Below are 8,797 nucleotides of genomic sequence, written 5' to 3' on the forward strand. Positions count from 1 at the left end.
TTTTTTAATTTAAAATTCAAATTTTCTGTGTCTATATCTCTCTTAAAATGACATAACTTTCTGTCATTTAAAATGACAAACACTTTTCCCTAAAAAAAATTATTAGACCCACCTTATATGCATATGCAGCCCACTTGATTTACTCATTAAAGTTGGTTGCCAAATTACATGTGGGCCTAAATAAGACTAGCCCAAACCTAAAAAAACCTAAACCTAAGCATAAACTAAAAGTGGGGGGGACAAAAAAAACCTTAGCGGCAATGCAAGAGTTACATAGCATGGTTGGAGCTTAGGGTTATTGTGTTCTGTTTTTTCTTTTCTTTTCTTAAAATTGTTTTGCAGGTGTTTTTATATTTTTTATTTTGAAAGTTAAAAGTCAAAACACTAAATAAAAACATTTCAATTTAAAAAATAAAATAAAATAAAAACATTTCAAATATATTCCTCTAGGGATAACATGCTGATCTTTCCCAAGAACTCACATCGACAGAAAGGTTTGGCACCTCAATGTCTATTCTTCGCCACATGAAGCTGTAGTAAGTTGCAAGGGTTGAAAACCAAAAAATTGTTTTACAAGATAGATTTCAAACATGTCGTTACTTGCAAATTTTAAGGCGTGAAGGAAACTCTGGTGGAGGTTAGCGATTGTGACTTGCACGTGGTGGCTTGCGACCTTGGGTTTGATTCTTGTAGCTGACGCACGATGAATCATTAGTAGATTTGGACAACTATCTCGTACAAGACTTGAGTGGGTAAGGGCGACTTGGTCTTGCAACACAGAGGGTGGTGGCGTGTTGAATCTTTAAAAATAGTGTAAATTGGATCAATTCCCCTTGTGTTTAAAAATATTATAGGCCCAATTTCACTGTCCCAATTACATTTTAAGTAAATATTATCAGTTACTGGGATATTCATATTTGCAATGGTTCTTTTGCTTTTCAGACTTGCAAAGCCCAAGAGTAATGACCCAAATTAGAGAAATGGATGAGCCAGCCTAGCAGTATGCATGAGGGAAAGTTTAAAAAAAAAGCAAGAAGAAGTTGAGGGCAGATTGGGATAAGCATCGTGAAGAAAAGACAAGGACCAATGAGAGACATTAACCTTATCAATATCTCAAATTGAAAAACCCTAACCCTGTTCTCCCTAATTCATCTACTCATCCATACTTCATATCAGTGTCTAGCCTTGAGTCCACTAAACAACCGAACCACATAGCCACTCGTTGTGTTGTCTTCACACAAATTATTCACTCAAACCGTGACTTGAGCCAAACCTTTCTTTACAAAATTCAAAAGAAAACCCCAACTAATTTGTGGGCTGGAGGCAGTTACGATTCGCTAGTGTGGTGCGAGCGTGGAGATTAGATGTGCATTACAAGAGGAGAGTCATATCCTGCGTGCGAAGGAAGTGCACGCGGGTGCTGAGAGCAAAGGCTTAAAGCCCATGCATGTGAGGAAACGAGATATAAAAAGGAAGGCGAAAAGCTTGTAGGGCAAACTCTCTCACCTTCTTCTGTATTTTTCTTCATCTTTGTTTCTGTTTTTATTTTGTTTTTGCGTTTCTGGTATTGTAAGAACTTAGTTTATTTTGTTTAGTTTTGAGCATAATGTCGAGGCTATCCCAATGGATAGTACTCGTTCTGTGATTTTAAGATTTATGCATTTCATTTCCTTTATTTTTCCTTTCATTCCTGTAGTTGAGCTCAATTCTTATGGATTTGAGCTAAGTTTTCCAAGGGTTGGGTGATTGAGACCCCAACCACAATGACTGATGTTAATTGCTTTTCTGATATTAATGTTTAATTTCTTTAGTTCAACTCTGATTTATCTGTTCAAATTTTATTTCATTTTGGCCATATGAAATAGGTTTGCTTAGGGGAAATTTATTGGGAAATAAATTTCTCTGGACAATGAGTTGAGCTCGTCGACTCAAATAAGGGGTTATTTGAGGAAGTAATTCAAAGATGATTTTACTCCTCCATGTAGCCAAAAGGACCTGAGCTTCAAGCTCTTAGTCTCACCTGCTTAGAGAAAGTTGTGTGAAAATAAAAGGGAAAAGGATTTTTAAGGGATTGAAAATCCACAGTTGTCTGCCAATTGAAAAATAATTGTGAAAGAATCTTGTTAAGCAATTGGACACTAGGGGCTATGGGGAAGGAATCAGAACTCAACCCATTTTTCTAACTAGATTTCTTAAAACTTTGTCAAATCTATTTGTTTTTAATTCACTTAAATTTTTTAGTAATCTTTGCAAAAATATAATCAATTCAAAAAGTCAAAAAATAATTTTCTCAATTTATTTTATTTCTTTCATTTTGTGCATTAAGAAATTGTTTTCAAATTTAAATCAGAAAACCCAAATGAACTTTTGATCTTTTGTTTGCTTATTTTATTTTCTATTTATCAAATATAATCATAGTTTTCTTTTTAGTTAGAAATTCAATTTTAAGCAATTACAAATTTTAGTCAAGTCAAAAATGCCAAAGATTCTTGTGGGAACGATATTGGGGTCTCAAATACGCCCTATATTACTTGTGGCTGCGTATACTTGTGCATGACTTGCATACTCTTTAGCAAGGCCAACATGGTGCAAGAATGCCGGTGACGTGCATTGAGGCGAAGCTTGCGGTGGCAAGGTGGCGCGCACGATGGAGCATGTGGTGGAGAGGTCACGCGTGTGGTGGCGAGGCAGTGGTGCTCCAATCGGTGTCACACACCTTTACTGTGTTGGGTTTTGTTGGATTTGGGTTTGGAGGTATTTGAATTCAAAGCAACTTGGGGTTTCTCCCCTAGTTTCCTTCCTCTTCCTTTTTTTTTTCAAATTTTTTCTTTTTCTTTTTCTCAAGAGCAATCAGAACCCCTATTTATGTTATGTGTGATGGTCTTTATTGTTTTTTTTTTTTTTTTGGATAATTGTGTGATGGTATTTATAGAAGAATAAAAATGAATTTTTTTCTCAAATTACATGATGGATAATAGGTAGAAGTGAATTCTTCAATGTATTACAAGGGTGCCATTTTTAGATCCCGTGAAAGCATTTCTTTTTGTTATGTGTTTTTCTACTCCCACAAGTAAATATGGTGGTGCCTTGTAATAGTAACCATCGTAGAAGTTTCATCAATGACAAGAAGATTTTTTTATTATATTTTGTTTTGTTTTAAATTTAAATTTACTGGACGAAATTTAGCGTTTGTAGGAAAAGTGATTGTGTTATGTTATAGAGATTCGTTTTGCGTGCCGGAATTTTTTTTTTTTTGCTTAAAAAATTGAGAGTCCCACAAAATATTGTGGGTGTAGGATAGTTATTGTGGTCATGTTAAATGATAGATGTAAACCCCATCAAATATTTTGCTTCTAATTATATTGGACCAGAAATGAAAAACATGAAACACGGAGATGAAATTAGTTGGCCCTCATAATCAGTTGAAAGTTTACTCAACTACATATATTATTAATTTTAACACATGTTTAGTTTCACTTATTTTTACTTAAAAAAATAACTTCTCAATTAAAACTTCTATCCACTTCATTTCAACTTTTTAAGCCTAAAATAAGGTAATCAAAGGGAAAAATGTTTCTGCAGTTAATGCAGATAAGTTATTTACATTTATTCTTAAAACGACGTCGTTTTGATATTAAAATCTTAAAAAATTATAAATATAAAGACTATTATATCTCTGAAATAAATTAAAATTACAAAAATACCATAATTTCTGCCTCAAAACAATGTCGTATTAGACTTACTGCAGATAACTTATCTGCAGTAAGTGCAGAAAAAGCGAACCCATAATCAAAGTATGTAACGGTCTTTATATTACCATACAAGACTAAACAACTGATGGGGCAAAAATAGAGAAAATAGTATTATTATTAAATAATTGCAAGATATTAGTTGAAGTGGCCCTATTTCTCATCTAATTCTAGATTTAGCATATTTTATTTTTAAATTAATATATAATTACATTTTTTATTTGCGTCAATTTCAAAAGCTAGTAATAATTTAGCAAATGATACATGGATCGATTATAGTGCGCTCTCAATTCAAATATAAAAGTAGAAAAATACTATTCTTATTTTACATGAGATAGTTATTTCATTTTTTTTCACTTCGAAAATCTCACCCTTTTTTTTTTCTTTCTTTTTTTGCTTTTTAATGGTGAGCCCTATTTGAATTTTCCCTATAACATAAGAGAACTACTCTCGTAACATAAGACTAATATTCCAATAAAAGTATCGTTATCACCTCGTATTAAATATCAGTGGCCTAGCTTGCTGAGTCCTTCAGAATCAAACAGTAAGAAAAAATGCATTCTCAGGCTAAATTATTATTATTTATTTATTTTAACGGGAAGGGGTGGGGTAATTTATATAAAATTTACGTTTACTTCAGTAGAAAATTATGGATGAATCATTAAATATGTCTGTATATTTGATGTGATGAATCGTAAGTTCGATAGACTCCCACATTTTTTCAAATTTATAAGATTTTCTATAAATCTGACAAAAAATATTGGCAGTTAAGGTACATTAGTGGGTTGGACATGAGTAATGAACAATGGGCTGCTTTCTTTGAAGACTAATGATATTTGTATGTATGACTTTATTCTAAGTGATAGCTCTGCGGTAAACACATTTGCATCATTTAAAAAAGGGGTTTAATTTTTAAGAGATAAAATTATTTTTTTATATATATATAAAAGTGTGTGGAATCTATGTAGGGTCATATGAAGAGAAAAGAGAAAAAAAAATATGACTCATTCAAACTTTTATGTATGTGTAGAGGATAATTTTATTTTCTATAATATAAAAAATATTAAACCCTTTAAAAAATATTGAAGGGGAACTAATGTAGCCAATGACGCACGGACACAGGACACGACACGACACTTCGACACGTTAATTCTAAAAAATGCTAAATTTCGACACGTTGGGACACGTTTTAATATTAAATAATATTTTTAATATATATAATATAATTTACATTTAATACATATAGAAACTCATAATAACTCATATACTAATCAAATATTCAAATTTCATAACATAAATATTAATCCCGTGTATACCACACATCTCATGTCATATCATGACATGTGTCCCATTACTTCAATTGCTCTCCTCCTCATGTTCCTTCCTATCACCAATATCTGATCGCCCCTTCAACCATGGTTACCCATCAAGACCAGTTGTAGCTGATTACTCCCCTCCATTTGCCAACGCTATTGTGCACCATGTTTCTCACGAGACCCACCATCCCCATCCCCAACGCATCCATGTTCCCACCAACGTTCACCGTTCCAGACCCACCATCTCACGAGACCCACCATCCCCATCCCCAACGATCGACGGCGATCGACGACGAAGAAGATGAGAACCAGTCGCCTCCAGCGCGAGAGAGGATAGGGTTTTACCGTTCCAGACTTTTTATTTTTATTAAATATTTTTCATTTTTTTAATTGTAATTTTATTTCTTTTTTACAAAAAAAATATCAAAACGTGTCCACATACGTTGACCGCGTGTTGGATTCGGTCAAATCGCGTATCCCACTAGTCAACGTGTCCTAAAAAGTTGACTGCGTGTCGGACGCGTGTCCGAACGTGTCCGAACGTGTCGGACACGCATTTTCCTCCAAAAATCACGTGTCCGTGTTTCACAGAATGTAGCAATGTGTTGTTCTCAATGGCTCACAAAAGAGTCTAGGGCTTGTGAACAATGTTATTAAACTCGACTCGGTTATTGAACCGGTTGAGGTGCTGGGTCACTGGTTTAACTGCACGACCCGACATATATATATAAAATATAATTTTTATATTAAAAAAATATACACATACTCAAATATATATAAATAATTAAAACTTGAACAAACAAAATATTTATATTAAAATATACACATGGCTCTTCCTTCAACCATGCTTGTAAAGAAGTGAAAGAAAGAACCTTATGCAATTGAAAATTGATTCATTAGTTTGACATTCGTTGACATGAGGTGTAAAGAAGTGAAAGAAAGAACCTTTCGGGGCCAAAGGTGACCTGAGGAAATGAAAGGTAAGCACGTAGAGGATTAAGAGCATCGGGAGATACAGAAGATTGAGTTTTGGGATTGGATTGAAGGACCCATTTGGATGCAGAGAAGGATGAGTTGGTTGTGGCGGTTTCATCTCTGAAAACTTTGGAAGGAAGGGAATGCCTTAGAACCTCAGGAAGCACATCAGCATGAACATGTCCTTGACCTTGTTCGAGGTTGTTGGTCTTTGAAAGGGGAATTTTGTTGCTAATTTTCCCACTGCTTGTTTGGATTCCTGGAAAAAATAAGCTGCTTCTTTCCCAGCTAACCTTCCCGCGAGAAAATGCTGTATCGTGGATCCCATCAAGAGCGATGTGGAGGTCCACATGAAGAAGATGCTGCAGAGGGAGAAAGAGGATAAGAGGATGTTGGGATAGTGTGTGGAAGATGAAGTATAGGATAATGTGTCCCACATCGTTCAAAACATGAGATAAATTACACTTTATAAATAATATGACCGCACCCTTTACTCGTGAAGCTTGCTTTGCCTGTTAGCTTGCTTTCTGTGGAAAGTAGCCATCCGGGTTATTGGCATCCAACCGTGAGTACCGATTTTGTTGCACCGATCAGTCTGATTTTTATAACATTGCTTGCGAATATAAAATCAGGACAAGGATCATTTTTCTTCCCTGAAAAATTGTGGGTTGGACTCATCTGTTTTTACTCGGCCCCTTTTGTTTTGTCTAGGTTTTTTTTTTTTTTACGGCTACAATTCTTTTGTTTAACTTTAAACTCTCTTTTTAAAAATTATTGAAAATTAATGTGGACTGTTGTTATATTTATAGTAGTGGGTTTAGTGTCTCGAGAATCCAAGCCAAGCTAACATCACGTCCAATATGGCTTCTAAGAAGGGATTGAAGGCCCCAAATGTTTTTATGTCATAGGTCATGGCATGGGTGTGCTATATCATTATTGGGCCTTTAGAACTTATCTTGATTTATTCAGATGATTTAGCTAACTAGCTAATTGATATTTTGGAAGAAATAAGTTAACAACAAAATAAAATAAACTACTCAAAGGACAATGTCAAATTACACAACAGTGTTACCGGAATTGTTAACTTCAATAGTTTTTCTTTTTCTTTTCTTTTCTTTTTAAAGAAAAACTTCAGTTGCATAACAACTTCTAGCGACCCATTTATCTAAATAGTTATAGCTAAAGTTGTTTACCTCGAAATCCAAACTAAAAACAAATATAATTTATTTGGTTTTTTATCATATCATCTAATTGGTTTCATTCAAAAATATAAATATGATCTAATATAATTTAATCTAAATAAGTTTTGACAGGATCAGTTTTTTATTTTATAATTCTTAATATATAAATTCATCAAAATGTATAACTTCATTTCATTAAAAAATAAAAACAAATCCAAGTCTAAATTAATCCATCAAAATATACTAAATACAAATACAAACAAATTTATGTAAATATATCAAAACACAAATCTAAAATTTAAATTAATCATTAATCCTACAATATATATAGATTTCAGAGAAGAAATAAACATGGTAAATAAGAAACAGTTTAACCATAAAATTTCGAAAGACATAACTTTTGACTCGAGTATCTGAATCAGGTAAATTTTTTTTGATTTCATATAACTTTTCGAGATCTACGCAATGACATCTCATTTGAGATATTTTATCTTTCACAAATACAATTCAAATTTGCAACAATGATACTATACGAGCGTTTAAAGATGACACCAAAGTGGATTAGTTTATGTATAAATAAGGATACTTAATATCATATTAAAATATATACTTTCTGTCAAATGATTGAAAAAAAAATAGTGTACAAGGTTATTGAATTGCAATACGTATCATGTATCGTTAGACCGATTTTTCGTATCTTGAATCATATTGAATAGTAAGATACATAAATATAATAAAAAATAATTTAAAAATATATAACTTTTTTATGACTTTTATCGAACTGTATCGTAAGTTACATTCTTCTGTTTTATGACTTTTTTTCTTTAAAGCCATTTAAATTATGTATGCCTAAGAGAAAGTAAAAATAAATACATTTAAAATAAAAATAAAAAAGGGACTAATGGATATAAGAAAAGAAAACTAAACCTGAAATCGAATCCTGAACTCTGAAGTTTGAAAACATCTCTGATACGAAACATTGGCCGGGTCTTTATGGCTGGATTCGCTGAAAACTTATAGCCTCTGAATGATTTTCAAAAATAAAATCCTTTGTCCTTAGAGATTTAGAATAATTATTTAATTATTTCATTTATTAATACAGATTTTTCAAATTGATTTTTGAGTTTAAATCACAAATCAAATCTTTATTTTATTTTCCTTATTAATAACAATTTTTTATATATTTTTAATTTAAATTACAAACCAAATCTTTATTTATTTCTTTATATTAAATCACAAAACCAAAATTCGGAGGCTTCTGCGTTTAAACGCTCTTATAATACCAGTATTGCAAATTTGAACTGTGTTTGTGAGAGATAAAATATGTCAAATGAGGTGTCATTGCGTAGATCTCAAAAAGTTTTGTGGAATCAAATTTTTTTTACTTGATTTGGATACCTGAGTCAAATGTTATGGCTTTCCAAATTTTTACGGTTTGTAAGTTGACTTTTTTGTGCCACGTGTTAACATCAGACAAGTCGCGCCTAAATTAGGCGTGAATGCCTTGTAAGTAACGTCTTACTTAGGCGTGAATGCTCACGCCTAATTTAGGTGTAAATGAATGCAATAAATCCGT

At 32.6% G+C, this 8,797-nt stretch overlaps 1 pseudogene; it reads right to left on the reverse strand.

The window, feature by feature from the left end:
- Positions 1–5,961: 5,961 nt before the first annotated feature.
- Positions 5,962–6,654, reverse strand: LOC133301168 (uncharacterized; annotated as a pseudogene).
- Between the last annotated feature and the right edge of the window lie 2,143 nt (positions 6,655–8,797).

This window comes from Gastrolobium bilobum, unplaced genomic scaffold (genome assembly GCF_033153095.1).
Source record: "Gastrolobium bilobum isolate Gb01-03AN ecotype WA unplaced genomic scaffold, APGP_CSIRO_Gbil_v1 utg4610, whole genome shotgun sequence".
Taxonomy (NCBI): Eukaryota; Viridiplantae; Streptophyta; class Magnoliopsida; order Fabales; family Fabaceae; genus Gastrolobium; species Gastrolobium bilobum.